A 20,975-nucleotide genomic window follows, 5' to 3' on the forward strand; every position below is an offset into this window, starting at 1 on the left:
AAAATGAAACTTATTAGATTGTCAAGGATCAAGAAAAGAGCAGTGAAAGAGGAGAGTTTGTTCTGAATCATATTGCAGAAGAGAATTGTATTAAGGGAAACTTCCAGCAAACGATGTCTTCTTTGATCGAAGATAATATTGACCAGCAATCAATTGATGAAGGTCACATTCATTCCCTTGAATTATATGAAGGTATTCAGCAGTGTTTAGGAGACCAAGACATTGATGAGGAGTGTAAATCAGATTTCTCTTCAAATATTTCATTTCTTGAATTTTGTTTCAAGATGAAACTTGTCCATCTATATGTTCAAAATTTTTTGAAGACCAAGAGCACACTCTTCCCAAAATTCATCATGGAGAGCGACTAGTTGCAATAGAAGGATGTTTCTTGATTCCTCCAAATCATCAAGAGCCAAATTTTCGTGATTTTCAGGATCCTGTGGCAAATTCATTATAGTCAGTAATGAAGGTCAATGTTGCAACATTCATTGATGAAGGTGATCAGTTTTAGCACATAGACAAATCAACAGTTTGGAATGAGGTTTGTTTTCCTGTTTTAAATCATCCAGAAAAGCATATGTTGCATGCTTTCCATGATCCTCTGGTGAGTTTATTGCAGTCATCAATAGAGGAAGAATTTGCCAAGTTTTCCAATACATGTATTGGATCCAGTGGAAAATTTGAGTTGCCACTTTCTTTTTTCTTCTGCCTGCTCAAGGAAAATTCAAGCAGAATTCAAATAAGCAGCCATTTGCTGGATTGGTTACACTTAAGGAATAATTACACATGATTGTATATACATCTTCAGAAGGTGGGCAGTTATCATCAGGATTTGAAGCCCGAAGTGAAGGCCCTAAGATCTTGATGGTTTTCTGCCATAAGTAAGTTCAGTCAACATGTTTTTTATACTCAAGTCAGTCAATTAGTCAGTCAGTTTTTAGTTTGAGTTTAGTATTTGCATGTTAACTCCATTGCCTAATGGATAAGGGTACTTGGTCTACGGTGTTCTTGACACCTCCAAGGAGTTGCCACCCCCAGTTGGAGCCAATGTTAGTGTCAGTCAGTTCAAGCTGTCACCAGTGATCAAATATTCTCTTAGAAGGTGTTGTTAGGGTGTGAAGTCAATTTTTTGTCGTTTCAGTGAGTATTCAAATAAAAATTTAGTCACTGGTTGTTGGATCTAGGTCACTAATTATCCCTTCACTTACTAATGGTCTTCATCACTCATCATGGTCATTTTATTCTTCGAGGTATCATATCTTCATTTAAGTGTCTTGGGTCATGAAATGGTTAAATTCCTCATTTTAGGTCATGATCTAGGGTTTCATTCCATGTGTCATCATGATACCATATGTTGCTAAAAATATGTCCATCATGTGATTTAGTGGGTAAAGGGAGTTAGCAGCCTAGGGAAAGAAAAATAAAGGTAAAGGTAATGTTTTATTTCAAATAAGACAATGTTATAGTACACTACCTTGCCTCATCATTTCTCATAGGGACGTGTTTGCTTCAAAATATGTTTCCAACCAAATAGTGAATACTTTACAAACATGAAAGAGGTTTTTGTCCATTATAGTCCAAGGAACAAAAACCTCCTTCATTTTATGCACAGGTGTTATGATCTGAAAGAAATGCCCAAAATACACTTGCTACGAGAGAGTTGTTGTACTTCTAGATAGCTTGACTTCAAGACAGATGTTGAGGGGTTTGAAGCAGGTGTTGGCAGTTCTTAAGGACTCGATTGTGTATCATACATCATATGCTTTCCAATGGTACCTTCGGATCATGATTTGGATTAGTGGATGGCATCCAAAAGTGCTCTGCAAGTTGGAGCTGCTTTTTTGTCAGAGACACCCTCGGTTTTGGAGTTACCTTGGGAAAATCACTTTTTTCTCCTTGATGAAGTCTCCAAATTACATGTTTGAGGAGTCTATCTTATAGGATACTTCAAGATCTTTCCAAAAAGCAATCAATTTATCAATTTGGAACTGCTTAGGGCCTCCAAAAGTGGTTTGGAAGATGGCTTTTTGCTCAAGAGGTTGGCGCTGCGCTTAGGTGCTGCGCTCAGGAAGACTGCGCTGCGCTGGGGCCAGAGTACCTCAAATTTGCCATAAACTCACCCAAATTGATTTTTTAAGCTTGATCACTTGTTTTATTGCAATGCTAAGTTGAGCTACAAGTAAGTACACCACCTTACTTACCTTTTTAATTTTCAAAATCAATTCATGCCAAAGCTTTCTTCAATTAGGGATTTTCAGTGAATTTCTCATGCAAAAATGACAGGGTTGATCATGGCCATTTTCCTTTCTTGAATTTTAACATGTAAAATCTTACCCTACACCTCTATACATGTTTGATATGCCATGTAAACCAGTCAATCAAACTCAAAACATAAATTTACCTCACTAAGATTGAAACCCTAGTTCATTCCTAGGGGTTTTGGGCACTTTCCCTAAAACTCTATTTTTTCCCCTTTACAAGCACATTGTTCCTTAATTTCTCTTCCACTAATTTTCATAAGTTTTCCATAATCCATATCCACCTCTTTCAAACCTCATTTACCATTGTATCAACTCCACCAACCCATCATTTCATTTTTCACTCATCCCTCACTGTTTTTCCCCTTTCCTATCATCTAGGGTTTCAAAAATGAAATGAGATTGCTTCACCAAGCCATCACCAAGACACATCGACATAGCATATGGAAGTAGGTTTATCAAACAAATCAGAGGAGGTTCCCAAGGCACCTAGACCTGAGGTGACCAAAACATACCAGAGGTGAAAAGGAGTTGTGTTTACTTCTCATGGTGAGAAAGGGGCCAAGCCTTCTTCATCGACAAAGCAGGGACCGACAACTAAAGATAAAGACATAGTTGAGCATGAGTTTGAGCTAACTGATTCAGAGGCAGAGGATCAGACTTCAAGCCTGTTACAAACAATTAGAAATAAAGACTATCAAATCAAGGAGCTTGCAATCAATATGGAAAGAGCAAAATATGTCATTTCATTCCTTGAACAGGAGAATAGTCAGCTCAAAGCAAAGGAATTGATCATGAAAAAAGAACAAGCCAAGTTATTGGAGTAGGTTGGCAAGGGCAAAGAGATCATAGAATCAAGCGAGCCTGAAGGATCAAAAGGGAAAGGAAAGAGGAAAAGACCAATAACAAGAGGCCTTAAGAAAGCTTTGCAAGAAGAGCAAGAACACATTCTGTTGAATGAAAACCTTGACCTAGAGGATAGGATTGCCTTTGAGGTTCATCAAGATAAGTAATATTTGCTAAATAGGGTAAATGAAAACTTGGAGAATCTCCTTTAGAAGGCAAACAAGGATAATCAGTTACTCAAACACATGGAGCACCACTACCAAGCTCAAAACATGATCGTCAATGTTAAAGTAAAGCAACTTGAAAATAAGCTCAAGGAGGCAAAAAAAAGACCAAAAGGATGAGGGAAAATTGGAGATGCTTGATGAAGAATCTATGAAGCTTTAACAAACATGTTTTTATACCTTCCATCCAATTTTGAGCAAATTCTGAGCACGTTAAGTTTTTTGAGAAATTTTGGTCTAAATTCAAAAATTTAGCTGCTCCAAGGCGATGCGCTTTTTCATCCGACATCCATTTGAAGAAAGGTCTACATTTTTGGAAAGCTCTTTCCATCCTCTAAAAACCCATTTTCTCGTATTTTGCAGAGGTGGCTGAGTTTTGGAGAAAATGAAAAAAAGTAGTAAAAAACTAGCATTCTGGACCATTTTTTGACAGGCGCTACACTTCTGGAGTGACCTTGGGAGAATGAATATTTGAAGGCCTTACCATGGTCTAAATTCTGAAATTCAACTATTCTGGAAACTAGACTTGAAGGGCTAGTTGACCGTTCTCTCAAGTTTGAATTTTGACCCCAGAAGGAACTTCAAAATCAGCTCAAGGTCAGTGTTGTGTTTCTGCACTTTTCTGTGTTTTAATTTGTAAATTTCACTGTGTAAAATTTCTAGTTTCCAGTTTGACTTGGTCAAAGTCAAACCTATTTATGTAATGGCTCTAGTTTCAAGGATAGGTGATGTAGGCATGAATAAATGTACATTGTAGGTTTTTTTTATGCTTATTAGGCCTCATAAAAGAAGAAAACTCCTAAACAAACTCTCCATGAAGTGTTTGAGTTTCACCGTCTCACTCTCACCTGTTGGTTGAGAGAATCTTGGATTCATTTCCTCCACCAAGGAATTCAACTCCTGAAGGTGGGAAAGTGGTGTAGGAGAGTCTATATGTTTCATTTCTCTCAAGGAGAAGAAGGTTGAACATTTTGTGAAGGAGGCTGGCATGTAATCATCTTTTCAGCTAATACAGAGACAGGTTGCAGCTATTATCAAGGAACTCTAGCCCAGTGAGTTCATGGTGTCTTTATTTCATTCTATATGTATTTTAATGGTTAAGACATCTTCATCCACATGATATCTCTTCTTTCTATGGATTCCTTTCAGTGAAATATCCAGAATTCTTGTTTTTCACGCTCTGTTATCTGGTTTTCATACTTATGTTTAAGTCTTCCTAAGCTAATGAAATCATGTCTACTTATGCTCATTAGTTTCTTCTACACTTTTTATTCTATACTACACTGACAATATTCCAAATACACCATGGCTTCTGATATCTAGCTTCTTCTCATATTTTCTCTTGTACTCCTACAGCCTAGATCTATTTGTGGCTCCAAACTCTAAGTTCAACAAACCCTAAAACCCAAATTTTCACAAACAAACAAACAAATACTTATATCTAGCCTAAAACTCATTTGCTTTAAAGTCATATCACTGATAAGAGACTTAGAGAGATCCCTCTCATGTTCAGTAGGGCTAGCTACTAAGCTGAAGTGGTTTGAGGTTACCCTTCTCGATTTCCTTTTCAGCTTAGGAGATTGTAAGGACTAATAGTTGGCATTAGGTTGATGCATTTAATGATTGCATGTGGCTAAAATTAAAATTGGATGGATTATTTATTTTTGTGTTCTAATATTCAAGATATGAAGAGTTTGGAAATGAATGAGTGGAAGGCAAAGAGTCAAGCCTATTCACTTCATATTCCTATGTGGGATACAAACAACCAACAAACTATCTTTATAAAATATGTGATTATGGAAGGCATGGATGATGTTAGAGGATGGGAGAATGTGAGGGAGCTTATTGAGCTAGTATGAATTAGTTACTAGTACTTATGAAGCTGATGTGAAGCAAATTTGAAGGGAAGAAAATGCAGAAATGAAGGTGGAGATATGTAGAAAGTATGAACAAGTAAACCGACACATTGTTTTTCCTTGTTTGCATCAGGAGATGGTACTCTCATTTCAAGTAGTGGCTTGATAAACATCATATTAGTGCATGTTGAGGTAGGAGCCTCCTATGGGTTGTAGCCTATAGAAAACATATGGGAGTTGGAGCTTCCTTGCAGTTACAACTTGCAGAAAATTAAGGTAGTAACCTCATGTAGGTTGGAGCCTACAGAAAATCAGATGTAATAAGCGTAGGAGTTTGCCTTTGCATCACAACAATAATAAGATCTTGTTTTTCTCCCTTTATGGGTTTCCACATATATCTAGTGTCAATATGTGTTGTTATATGTTGATGTGATGTTTTGGTTTGCTTATTACTTGTTGTTCACCTTTTCTATCTTTTGGTCATTATTTATTAAGCTGTTCATGTAATGCTTTCGGTTAATAAAATTAATGAAAATAGTTTTAACATCCATGAATATACCAAACTGATTCACGGCTCCTTCTCAGTTTAGTCAAGTTATCATCATATGGATCTTTGGATCTCATATCTAAAAAGAAAAAAGAAAAAACCCTCTTTGAAACTTTTTTCACCCCTATTATTTTTATGGATGTGAGGTCTAGGGATGTAGTATCTCTAGAGATTTGTGGAAGAAGGTAAAATAGATCCAAAATACATACATAACCTATAATCTTGAGATTAAAGGAAACACACCCTATCATATCCTTTTCAGAAAAGCAATCATTTCCCACATTTAAAGCATCGCTATAACTAAGTATCATATGTACAAGAAGAGGTTAAATAATGTGGAAGAGAAGTGGTTAACTAAAATTTCTTCTAAGTCTAGCTAAAATAACCTTTCATTGTAGTAAGAATGGCATAAGGATGCTCAGTCTTGGTTAGACTACTAGGAGCTAAAGGAAGGGATCATCATCTATAACAAGGATACTATAAAAAATAATATTACATCAAAATTTAAGGAGAATTTGTGGGGTGATAGAGAGTTAGAGGGAAAAATGAAACTAAGAGATTACAAGGAGGTGATCAATCCAAATATAAAAAATAAAAATATCTCTATCATCCTTGACTAGTATAGCAAAGAAGATAAACAATGGTAAAATATAAACCAACTTTCATGAGCTCCACGGATAGACTAGGTATTTTTGAAATCCCAAAATACCATGGAATGAAAGAGTATGTCACCTTTGGGACAAGAGGATTGAACATGGAAAACATATTCTCCTCTATTGTCTAGCTTATAGTCATATTAGATCTAAATTTAAAAATATTTGTCATACTATTAAACTTCTCGACATTTTAACTTGACAAAACTATGGTGACTTTGGAACACTTCTGTGGATGATATTCAAACTTATAAAAAAAATTCTAAAAAAATATAAGTAATCCCTTACCTTCTTAAGATCTAAGAAATCATATTTAACCTTAATCAATATGATTATATTTAACTTTAATCAATATGAATCATTATTATCATGATCATAGTCATAGTAAATTAATAAATAAATATTTTAAAATTAATAATAAATAAAATATTAAAAATTCACAAATTATTTAAATTATTTTTAAATTTTATTTTACACTTAAAATAATTAAAATTAATATTTTAAAATCATATGTTAAAATATTAATATAAAAAATAAAATAATTAATTTATAATACATTAGCCATTCAAACCTTACATTTTTACCAATATATAATTCTTTTAATTTAAAAATTTATTTATTTATAAATAAATTTAAATTGCAACTACAAACACAAGCCCTGGTTTGAGTAGTTCTAGCAGTTCAATTGTAGCTCATGAGATGGCTATGATGATATATTTCATTGATGAAGAAATAAATTCTAGTTTACTTGCTTAACCTTAATCAATATGATCATATTTAACTTTAATCAATATGAATCATTATTATCATGATCATAGTCGTAGTAAATTAATAAATAAATATTTTAAAATTAATAATAAATAAAATATTAAAAATTCATAAATTATTTAAAATATTTAAAATATTTTTAAATTTTATTTTACACTTAAAATAATTAAAATTAATATTTTAAAATCATATGTTAAAATATTAATATAAAAAAAAAAAAAAAAAAATTATAATAGATTAGCCCATTCAAACATCACATTTTTACCAATATATAATTCTTTTAATTTAAAAATTTATTTATTTATAAATAAATTTAAATTGCAACTACAAACACAAGCCCTGGTTTGAGTAGTTCTAGCAGTTCAATTGTAGCTCATGAGATGGCTATGATGATATATTTCCCTGATGAAGAAATAAATTCTAGTTTACTTGCCTAAAGAATGAGAAGTATCTTAATATTAGATTAAAATTGGTAAAAATTCAAACATTACATTTTTACCCATATATAATTTTTTTAATTTAAAAATTTATTTATTTATAAATAAATTTAAATTGAAACTACAAACACAAGCCCTGGTTTGAGTAGTTCTAGTAGTTCAATTGTAGCTCATGAGATGGTTATGATGATATATTTCCCTGATGAAGAAATAAATTCTAGTTTACTTGCCTAAAGAATGAGAAGTATCTTAATATTAGATTAAAAAGGTAAAAATTCACCTGAGATGAAAAAGGTAAAAATTCACCTATCCAAAAGGTAAAAATTCACCTATCCTAATGGAAATTGAAATTATTTTAATAATTTATAAATTAAGAATTAAATTATTTTATATTATATAAGATATTTACTCAAAATTATGTTATTTAATTTTTTTAATTGCTATAAATAAGTATATTTTGAAAATTTTATGTAAAAATGAAAATAATGTAGTTAAAGTTCTGGTATAATAGAGTGTGTAAAATTGGTTTACAAAATTTAGGATTATTTTTTAATCAACCTTTAAAAGCTAATTAGATAAACAATAACAAAGTTCTAATTTCCTGGCAAACTACATAGAGAGGAAGCAAAAGAAACTTTTACACCTTTTTAAATTTTATCCTAAAAATTTTTAGAGGAAATTTTAATTTAAAAAACTAAAAACAATAATATAATTGCATTAAGGGACTAAATTTTCACTTTAAGGAGTTTTATAAATCCTATAATGTTGTAAACAACACTTCAACTTTCTTTAAAAAAATAACTATTTAAAAGCAAAAAATTGGGTAAATTAATACCAATAGCTTATAAGCCAATTTTATAGTTACTTGTGAAAGACAATACTATAGTAACTTGTGAAAGGCCAAGATGTCCAGAGACCTTAGGTCCCACTCAAGGGGATGCTTCTCCTCAAGCCACATTACAACATATCAATATTAATTTATCAACATATATAAACTCTAACCCTTTTTGCTTTCTAACCTTTGACCTCTTATGAGAAAGCACATGCTTTTAGCCATTATTACATAGAAGCAAGATTTTTATTTTGGAGACATAGAGTATGGACTTAAATGAATTGCAATATAAGGAAAAAAAACCTGAACACCAAATGCTATAAATAGAAATCCTACAACTTCGAAAAAATTTCCATATTTCTAATTTCATAAGATTTTTAAAGTGACACTCAAGTTGAGTTTCCATAAGTCATGGACTCAAAGCCTCACAAAATAACTACTCAATTTATATAACCATTACGATTATCTCTCTTTTATTCGAGTTATATTAAACTATTTTGTATAAAAAGATTAGCATATGCTTAGAAAGTCATAAAAAAGGGCTAAAATCTAGGTTGGTTTCAGAAGCTATCATTCAATTTTTGACTACCCAACTCTACTTAGAATCATGGCTATGAAATGTTGCAATACTAAAATCAATCTCTAATGTTTCTTCATTAATTTTTAGGAAACCTTTTGATGCAATGCCTAAATATAAACTTTGGAATAGGTTAGGAGATTTAAAGGTTCCTTTTAGGTCAGTAATATTGCATTAAAGTTGTACAATAATGTTATTGCTAGAACTTTAGGAACAATTATAAGGGTTAGCACAATAAAATAAATCACAATTTAGGAGTCAAGAAAGGTTGTCCATTATTCCTTGTCATTTTTGGTATTTACATTGACAAGTTAGAGATATTCTTAAAAAAAGCATGTTGTGCCAACTCTATTTTCGCTAGAGTAGTCATCACTCATTTTCTTTATATAAGTAATAATGTTCTTATGATATGGTGTTCATCTTATCTCAACAAAGATTTGAGAATTCTTAAAGATTTATGTTCTTGTATATGAATGTCATTAATATGGTTAAAACAAAATTTATGAAAATCAAATTCAAAAATATTGTTTACAATAATTTATTGTATGAGAATAACAACTTAGAATAAGTTACTTCATAGAAACATATTGAATTTTACCCTTATCATGAACTTAATTGGAAGCATAACATAGAGAAAAATATTGATGGATGGTGGAAAGCCTTTTTTGTTCTTTGACAAAAGTTATAGATCAACAAACCTATGGTTGTGGAAGAAAGGGATTGAATCTTCTCTAAGACTCTCATCACTTATGTTATCTTATAAGAATGTGAAGTTTGGAGTTGGAACATATATAGAGTATCATGGAGGAATATTGAGCAAATCCAAAAGCATTTTATAGTTTAAATTCTTGAAATTAAGATGATACATCCTATCCTATCCTTCTCATAAAGGTTGGTCTTCCCCCATTGAGAGCGTGGTTTATAAATATGCACTTAAGTACCACAAGAAGATAACTAATACATAAAAGCAAAAGACTTCTTATGATTGCTTCAAACTCTAGTCAAAGTCACTTGCAAATCAAGAGGGAATACACATAGAAGAGATGGTGTGTGTATTCCTATTTTTTTCTATTTCTCAAATTTCATCTAATTTAATTAGTTAAGAAGGAAATCAGCAAATCAAAAAATCTAGAATCTAAGAAAAAATTAGGAAAATAAATATTTCAGTAATTTTATCATACCTATTGTGACCAACTATTCTAGTGGATATTATTCAATACAATTTACAAATCAATAGCTTGCAGAAGAAAATCAATATTTTAAAATAAGAAGAAACTATCATCAACCCCATAATAAAATGAAGTATTGAACTATTCTTAAAAATAAATTAAGATAAAAAAATTTGCCATCTTTATGACACTAAAAAAATAAAAGACAAAAGAAAAAAATTTGCGAATATTTTAAATACATTTCCATTAAATTTCAGTATCAAAATGTTGAAAACAATATTAACCTTAGAGATTTTTTCTCAAATTTTTTAATATAAAAATAAATTTTTAAAATAAATTTTTTAATTTTTTAATAGAAATTTAATAAATAGAAAATAATTTTACTAAATAATAATGATTATCAATTTTAAATATAATAAACAATTCAGAATCATATTAAAGATTGATTTTCCCTTATAAATTTTTTAATTAAACATGGATACTTTTCTTTTCCATTGAGTTTTTGGGAACTCCTTCCCTCTTGCGAGATAGGTGTTTGAATGTTATTGTTTAGACGAAAGAAATGTTTTACTAATTTATTTTAAAGTTATAATATAATTTAAAATAATATTAAAACCATTTAAATAAACTTTCAATTTAAAAATCATTATAGATATAATTTTTTAAATATAATAAAAAAAATCAACATTATATTAAAGATTGATATTTTTCCCTTGTGATTTTTTTAATTAAACATCGATACTTTTATTTTCCATTCAGTTTTTTTTGGAACTTCTTCCCTCTTGCGAGATAGGTTTTTGGATGACATGATGAAAGAAATGTTTTAATAATTTATTTTAAAGTTATAATGTAATTTAAAATAATATTAATTATAGTTGAAATAAAAATTTAATTTTTTTATAGTGTGTAACTATACATTTTATTATAATTAATTTAATTTTATAAATTATTTAAAAAAAATAATAATAATATTTTTTAAATTTAATGTAATATTTTAAAATAGTTTTTAAACTATATAATAAAAAATAAACTTAAAATTTTATGATATTGATTTTTATATTAACAATAATTTAATATTAAAATTATGTTTGAATTAAATATTAAAGTCATGTTTGAACTAAATATCATAGTAATATCAAATTACTATGAAAGTATATTATTTTATTTTTGAATAATAAAAATAGGTTATTTTTTAAGCAAATTTTTTTTTTGTAAATTAAGATGACATCATCATAGAAGCATGGAAAGATAGCTGAAGTATCAAAAAAATACATATCATAAGTTTTTAGTTCATTGACTATTTGGGAAACCTAACCAATCGCAAAAAAATAAGTTGATAGTGCAAGTATTTTAATCTAAGTTTTTGATATATATCTTAATAGTAATTTCATAACATTTGAATAATTCCTATGTTGTGTATCCTTGTAGAGCTTGATGGGCTCTATTAAAGAAAAGAAAATATATTCATGCTATATTTGTGTTAAACCTAAAGTTATGACCATGATTTTCCTATGTATACGCATCATTTGTAGTTGAGAGCCATAGATCATGAGGAGAGGGATGAAGAAGTTTTCTTTTAATCTTCTTCAACTAAAGCATAACCTAGTACAATTGTACGACTTCTTCACATGCTTCTTCCATGTCTTGAAGCTTTTCCAACTAATTTTTTAATATGTCAATGTAGTTCAACTATATTCTAGTAATTCGTGTCACAAGCCCTAGAATGGCCTACCATTGGAACCCAATTACATATATCAATATTGACCTCCCAATCATACATGACAATCTTATTTCCCCTTCAGGAATATTTTTTTTTAATCTAAACTAAGGGGGAGTTTCTCCCAATACTGACTTGACTACATTAAAAGAAGTGTCTTGCACCTTTAAGCCATAAGGACCTCTTCTCTCTCTCTTCTCTCTGCGGATCCCTTGACCTATCAACATGTTGATCTAAATCCCTACAAAGATAACTTCCCCCCCACACAACAATGGATATAGAATTGAAAGAGTAGGGTTGACAAAACTAGAGACAACAATTTGGCTAACATGAGATTGAAGAATGTAGTTAAGAGTTTGGTGTAGAGAAAAAAACTTATAGATATACTATATAGCCTCAAGGTGGAGGAAGCTACGTAGAGTCAGCTCAATAGATGAGACTAAAGGAAATAAGAGTAAGGTGAATGGAACTGGAGAAATAAGAATGATAGTGGAATGGAAAAGGAGAATAAATGAGCTAAATTAAATGGTTGGTGTGAAAAATGGTGAACTAGATATGTGCCCCCTTAGGGATGACAAAATGAAAACACAAAAAAAAATATGATGCCTACTACCCTCACAAAATTTAACTACTAACCAGAATTATAAACCAAGAGGAAAGGACTTGGAATCGTGAAATAAAACATATTAATTTAGGTGATAATTCACCCTCTATTTAATTTTGAAGTGATGCTCCATGATAACAAAAATGTGCATAATCCTCGTTAGCGATTGTTTGATATAGTGTAGTAGTGGTGAATTATGTAGCCATCTTGAAGGTACTAGGTCCTCGAGATTATTGTTTCGCCCATGCTAAAGCATTATGGCACATAATAACTATTTTCCACCACCCTTCCCATGTCATTCAAGCTTCACTCCCTTATCTCTCTAACAAGCCTCTCTGAAGTGTGTGAATTATGGGCAAGGTTTCCCAGGTCCATATGATTTCCAAATGATCATGAGATGTTAGACTCATAATGGTCACCAGGCATTGGCAAAATAAAAATAGCTTGTTATAATAATTAATATTAGATTTTCTAAATAAAAATTTATTTTTAAAAATGCTATTAGTTTATAAAATTAATATAATTTGAATGAAAATGTTTGGTTAAATATTTCAAAAATCCATTATGTTTCACGGCTTGTGCTTACTAACATGATTTTTACTTGAGATATGCTAAAGAAAAGGGATAGAGAAGGGCCTAGAATTTGTCTTTCATGTAGGAATAGTGAAGAAACATCTATCCATTTTTCTCTTACTTTTTCTTACTCAAAACAGATTTGGTGGGATAAATCGTTGGGATCTTGAAATTCAATTGTGTATCTTAAGCTTATGGAATAGGGATTTTATGGTCTGTTGCTTCTTTATTTAGTTAACCAACAAGGATCTAAAACATGTCAAGGAATGTTCACTTGGGAATTCAATTTGCATGAAATTATATTCTATTTGAAGATATGTTTGTACCATCTTTCAAAATATCAACTCAATGTCTAAGCTTACTCCCCTTGTGCAAGAATAGTCCAATGAATAAGAAACCATGATATGTGGGTGAGTTTTGGGTGGACAAGTACACTGAGACCATGATGTTTCCTTGATGGTGTTTGCAAGGACTCTTTATGTGGTTGTATTTTTTTTCATCAAATTGATATCACAATTTTCATTTTAAACCTCATGCAGGGAAAGGAAGAAACAAACATTAGTGACTTTGTGAGTTTACTTTTTCTCTTAGAGTTTCCTCTACATCGATATTTTGTTTCAATATAGGCTTTTGGAGTTTTATATAACACCTTCTTGAGGCCTCTTGCAAATTAGCCTAATGAAATATCTAGGTTATTTTCTTAGATTGAATAACCCCACTTTTATAGAAAACTAAATTATACAATAGAAAATGTTTCCAAAGAAGGTTCTCTTTTACCAAAAAAACTAGTGCATCCTACAAAAAAATTGAAGAAAGGAGGGTATAGGCTCACAAATAGATCTTGACCCACAATCTCAAAATTACCTAACCTTTGTTTAGGCCTTTTGTCGCCATAGCATTTGCTTGGTATGGATAATAATGTATTTAAGTTGAATTTATTTGGTGAAACCTTGAGCCTAAGGATTGACTCACCTTGATGATGAGACTGTCATGGATAAAAGAAAAATTGTGCATATGCACATGAGGATTGTATTTATTTTCTCCTTGAATATAGTTACATTTCTTTCTTCGAAAAAAATATGAATGCAAATGTGGATAAATATATATATATAAAATTACATAATTAATTTAACTTTAAAACAAGTAATTGTTTATATATTTTTTAATTAAGTAAATTAATTTATTAATATTAATAAATGTTTTTAGTCATCATCTTCTTCTATAACCCATGGGTATAAAAATGAATACGTTTTGGAGCAACTACTTAAAATGTGGAAAAGGCATATGCTTTAATTCAAGGACTAAAACTTGCAAAAGACATCAAAGCTTCCAAGTTAACAGTGATTAAAGATTATGTATTAATAATTAGATATCTTCTCCCCAATATCATTCGCATGATTACGATTTGGAATCTATCTTGGAGAAAATACATGAAGGTAAAGTCACTTTGGCCTCAATCTCCTGCAATCAAGTCATAAGGCATCAAAATTAGGAAGTAGATTGGTTAGAAAAACTCATGAAAAAAGGGAAATGGGAGTAATTTTAATTATCTCCAAGAAGTGTGTATAAATAATACCTTACAATGACCTCTAATTTAACACATCACATAAACACGAGCCTCATTATGGATTAATGCATGGACACTTATTACACCCACAATGGGATATGGTTAATAAGAGCCTTCCATCACCCTCACATGCCCTCCATAATCATCAGTGTAGCTTACAATTACAACATTGCATGTAGATCTAGGGTGAATTTGGGATTTATTGCATGGAAAATATATTTAGATGGCAGTTGGCTCATTCCCTTGGTTTAACCACATTCTATTTTGGCTCCAATTTACTCTAGCTTATTGTCATTGGCTTAGCATTTATTCCTGCAAGGGACTTATTTCATTTCCATTGGTAGGATTGTAGCGTATTTTTGAGTGGGGATTACATGGCCCTCTTGTATTGCTCATTCTTCTCACTTCAGCTCCAATTTTCATGTTTTTTGTGTATTGGAGGCCTAATATTTGGTTTTCTGAGTCATAGGGGCATGCAGGGTGAACTAGTTTTAAAAGGGGTTAACAGATTCAACATGAACCGGGACAGTATAATATTGAATTTCCTCCATGCATTCTTTTTTGTGGGAAAACATGATTCTCACATAGAAGCCATTATCAACAACCAAGCAACAAAGGAAATTTCTCCATCATCTTCACATTGATTACATTAAGCTTCATCAAAGAAGAAATGCACTAAAACTCCATGAAGATCATACTAGAAGTCTAGAAAACTAGTTGTAGGACCTTTGTGCAATTGAGAAAGAAATTTGAGACATCAAGCTCCACTTTAATCATAATTTAACTCAATCCTCAATTTTTCTTGCACTAGGAATGTATTCTCTCAACCTTATCGATGCACATCTAGAGAAATAATTCAATTAAAATTTAGGATTTAATATTTTAACCTTTTAATCAATTTATTATCTCCTATAAAAATATATAGAGAATTTAGAATAATTTTAAACTTAGATAGAGAGGGTGACAACTTTTTTTATAATCAACATCAAATTCTCTTAAGTCTAAATATATTTTTAGAATGCAAAACTTGAAATAATATTTGTATGTCAAGGGATTTGAGCCTTTCATTTTTGGTAAATCGTGAGGATGGAAAGTTGGTCCGAATAGTGGGAATTACATGAAAATCATTTTTATATGAATCTAATCATTTAAAATCTATTAAGTATCATTTTTAATATAGAAAATGTTTTGAGGAAGACCGCATCAAAACTTAAAATAATCATCTTTATTTTATCCATGGATGTAGCTTTCCAATTAACCCATGTTAATTAACTTTCAAATCTTTTCATTTTAATCTTATGGTCAAGGAATTCAACTTTGAAAACAATTTAAACATTTAAATTTTGATATCCTATAGATATATTGGTTTAATGTTCCATTTATCTCAACATTGTAATGATATTAATATACAAATACTCGGGAAGGAATTACACCCAATCAAACAAAAAATAGACTTCAACTTATTAGTGAGAATCACTTTAACATCACCATAATATGTATTTTAAAATTTGTAAGTGCTATGTTATTGTTCAAGCCATGTCACATGATAAATAAACTAAGCCAATTTTCTTATTTATTTAATTAAAACATTAAACAATTTTTTACTATAATATTTTTACTAAAAACCAATGCATGTTATTATTTTTAAAGTAGACTAATTTTTATTATTTTAGTATTTAAAAAAAATACAAATTTGAATTATATAGTTTACACAATCTAAACACCTAAACTTTTTATAAATCAACTATACTATTCAAATTTGAATTGTATAATTTACACAATCTAAACACCTAAACTTTTTATAAATCAACTATACTATTCAAATTTGAATTGTATAATTTACACAATCTAAACACCTAAACTTTTTATAAATCAACTATACTATTTAAATTTTGATATCCTATAGATATATTGGTTTAATGTTCCATTTATCTCAATATTGTAATGATATTAATATACAAATACTCGGGAAGGAATTACACCCAATCAAACAAAAAATAGACTTCAACTTATTAGTGAGAATCATTTTAACATCACCATATATGTATTTTAAAATTTGTAAATACTATGTTATTGTTCAAGCCATGTCACGTGATAAATAAACTAAGCCAATTTTCTTATTTATTTAATTAAAACATTAAAGAATTTTTTACTATAATATTTTTACTAAAAACCAATGCATGTTATTATTTTGTAGGTAGACTAATTTTTATTATTTTAACATTTAAAAAAATACAAATTTAAATGGTATAATTTACACAATCTAAACACCTAAACTTTTTATAAATCAAGTATACTATTTTTTTTAAATAATTATATAATTAAAATAAATACAATTATTTAATTACTCTAAATCAATTTTTATTATATCAACACTCACATCAATACAACATGCTGAAATCACTTTATCAAAATAAATTTTCCTCAATAAATTTATTTTTCATTATATCAACACTCACATCAATACAATATGCTGAAATCACTTTATCAAAATAAATTTTCCTCAATAAATTTATTTCTTTATACATAATCCAACGGTTAGTTTGAATGAATGTACTAACTCAATTCCTATACTTAAAAAAATGGGATCACGCATGAAACGTGCATGTAGATCATGCTTAATTTTCTCACTCTGAGACGACATGAATGCAGTCAAAGAGAAATCATTAATGTTGATACATGATTGTAATTGAAACCTGTATCAAACAGAGAAAACATTAATGTCGATACAACAAATATCGAAACCAATGCATGAATATTGAAATAAATTTATTTCTTTATATAGTTTCATTTTATTTTATGAAAATACTTCAATTTAAACTGATAATCATCATCGAAACCTTCCATTAAAAGAAATTACATCATCCACAAAACATCGAAATGTAAAAGATTGAAAATGTGAGTATATGTAAAATGTTGAAATAGTATTTTCAATTGAATACAAGAGACATTGAAACCATTGAACAAAATAAATGTAATATAATAAAATCAATGCAATAAAAAAATAAAAAATAAACTGGATATAATATATATAAAAAACGATAGTTTTTATTTATTTATTTTAAATTTAATAAATATATAATTTATCATTTAATCATATCTTATATAAATGTTTTAAAAATTAACTTACATTTATTTATATAAAAAAAAAGAAATGAATATAAATAACGATAGGGGAGCCATAGGTTTTTAAATAAATTATTTTATATTTTATATTAATATTATAAAAAAATATTATATTTTTTTACAAAATTTAGAATATATTCTGTATTAAAAGAATTTAAATGTTCTGAGTACAATTACATCTTTGTAATACATTATATCAGTTTAGTCTGAACAAACAAAATCTCTTTCATCAATCTTTATTTTATTTTTTGCCTATTTCCTTAAAAAAAATAGTTTCGGGATTATTTTACTTGTAGATACATCAAAATTGGTTTAACAAAAAGCAAAATTTACTCAACATATTGATTCAATTTATTTAGTCATTTGAAAAGATTTCCTCTTTGTCGATCCTGGTTCTAGCTCACTGATTATTAATGTTCAAGCATGCTTAGAAGATATTCCTATTAAATCAATGAAGTTTGGAGCTTCTCCATGATTAGAAATATTCCTATTAAATCAATGAAGTTTGGAGCTTTTTGGGAGTTAGAATTTGGTTCTTTGGGGTCTTTCTTACCTCTTGTCAAAGTGGGGAGGGACCTAAATTTTTGTTTAACACTATTGGAAAGGATGGAGGGGAGGAAGCATTACCTTCAACCTTCTTTGCAAATGCATTATCACCTTCCATATTTCTCTCTTTTTTTGCAAGAACGATTTTTTTTCCTACTCTCGATTCCTTATTTTGGGTTTGTTTAAGAATTGTCTGAAAGACCTCTTCTGACAAATTTTGAGAACCTAATTTTTTATCCTTCTTTGCATGTGCACTTCCAACATCTTTATTTGTGTGGTGACCTATTTTCTTATGTGTTTTTCATGGATTTCTTTTTCATGCTCTAATTTTTTGTCTATAAATTAGAAAAAAAAAGATTCCTGACTATTCCTTGTGTTTATAGATCAATGAAAAACCTCTTTTCTTGGACCCTCAACACATCTTTCCACCTCATTTTTGACTTATCCTTTGTTGAAACAAGTTTTTCATGTGGAATGGATCTTTCTTCTAGAGACATTGAATTCTCTTATTATTCATATCCTTGTTCCTCCTTTGTGGCTTGAAGAGGAGTGTCCTCTCCCCTTGTGCTTTTTCCATTTGATCTACATCTTCTTGCCTCCTATGAGATTTTCCCATTGCTACTTCTTGAGCTATATCTCATTTGTCAAGATCCTTGTGTTTATAGATGAATGAAAAACCTCTTTTCTTGGACCCTCAACACCTCTTTCCACCTCATTTTTGACTTATCCTTTGTTGAAACAAGTTTTTCATGTGGAATGGATCTTGCTTCTAGAGACATTGAATTCTCTTATTATTCATATCCTTGTTCCTCCTTTGTGGCTTGAAGAGGAGTGTCCTCTCCCCTTGTTCTTTTTCCATTTGATCTACATATTCTTGCCTCCTATGAGATTTTCCCATTGCTACTTCTTGAGCTATATCTCATTTGTCAAGATCACACTCAATATGATAGGATCACACTCTCATAGTCTATTTCTCTTTCTTATTGGATTCTTTGGATCCTTTCCTGAAGAGTGACGGGGCTCTTGAGAATGAGACCTTTCTAAAATTATTTTGTCTAATATATTTTAAATTAATATAAATATTTTAAGACATAATTTTATATTGAATATTTTTTTCCTAATTGGGGTCTCTTGAGAATAAGACCTTTCTAAAATTATTATGCCTAATATATTTTAAATTAATATAAATATTTTAGGACATAATTTTATATTGAATACTGTTTTTCTAATTTAATGAACTATACATTTTATATAATATATATATACTTAAACTTTTTTAAATCAGATATTTTTCTATCTATATATATATATATATATATATATATATATATATATATATATATATATATAATCTAATTTATTTATTAAAATATCATTAAAAATAATCTATTCAAAGCAAAATTTGTTACATACGTCATATTTCATAGAATTATAATTTTTTAACGTTAATAATTCTTTTCATTTGAACTTAAAAAAAAAAAAAAACTCATGGAGGTCGTGATTCAATTAGAAAAATTAAAACACACATATATATTTTACCAAAAGGTTAGATTTTTATTTATTTTTGTTGGATTTTCACACTCACCTAGTTGGGAATCGAATCACACCACTCTAGGATCCTGAGACAACTCAAGAAGGTAATGATAATGGTTTAGAAGCTCAAGAAGGTAATGATAATGGTTTAGAAGTTTACTAATGCCTGTTGATTTTGGTGTAATGAAAAACTTAACAATTTTTTCTCTTTACATAGTAATTATATGTAAATATAGAGTAAAATATACTATGCAATTTTTTTTTCTTTTTCTTTTTAAACTAAATAATTTTGGTTAATTCTTATGACAATGTGCCTATACTTCCAGATAAGTCACTTCTTAAATAGTTCACCCCTTTTTTGAAACACCACATTCTTCTTGAATGAATTCTTTTATATGAAGTTAGTTTTTCTTATTGAGGTTTTGGTAAAAAATTACAATTCAAATTTTAAGAAGAGTCTTTTCAGTAGAAATCACGTAGGAGAAAATTTTGCGGAAGCGTTTCAAATTTTGTCAATTATATTTAAAAATTAGTATGTGTATTGTAATTGAGAGACATTTTTATTAATAAAAATGAAAGTCAGAGTTACATAGATTTTGTAGAAATTATTGGGTTTGGATTTCAAGCAAATTTACCAACTCCTTATTTGTTAAATACATAAAATATTAATGCCCACAAAAACTTCATCTTGAGATTTTTTAGATTAGTAAATTCTAACCAATTGTTGGCATAATAAGAGACATAAATATGGCATGACTAAGGTGGACTATATGTCCAACTTCTTCTTTACCACTACTATCAAAGTTGCCTTTGGCTTTGATGAAGTCCTTGGTATTCTTGCCACTATAGGTTTTTCTTAATATAGAGGTTTTAATTGTTCTTGTATCTCATCTTCTTTAGCATTATATATCCATCTCACCTTAGGGATATTTGCATCTACTACATCTACATAAAGATTTTAGTGTAATTTGATATGATGATTTTAATTGTTCTTATATTTCACCATCTTCAATATGGTCTATCCATCTCAATTTAGGAAAATTTGCATACACATTTAAATTAGAGTAAAAAAAATATTCTTATTGCAAGTTGCCCCAATTTTTATTAACATAATAATAATAATAATAAATTGAAAAAATATC

The sequence above is a fragment of the Pinus tabuliformis genome, chromosome 6 (assembly GCF_031772625.1).
Source record: "Pinus tabuliformis cultivar Carrire ecotype Pingquan chromosome 6, CPIR1, whole genome shotgun sequence".
NCBI classification, from domain to species: Eukaryota; Viridiplantae; Streptophyta; class Pinopsida; order Pinales; family Pinaceae; genus Pinus; species Pinus tabuliformis.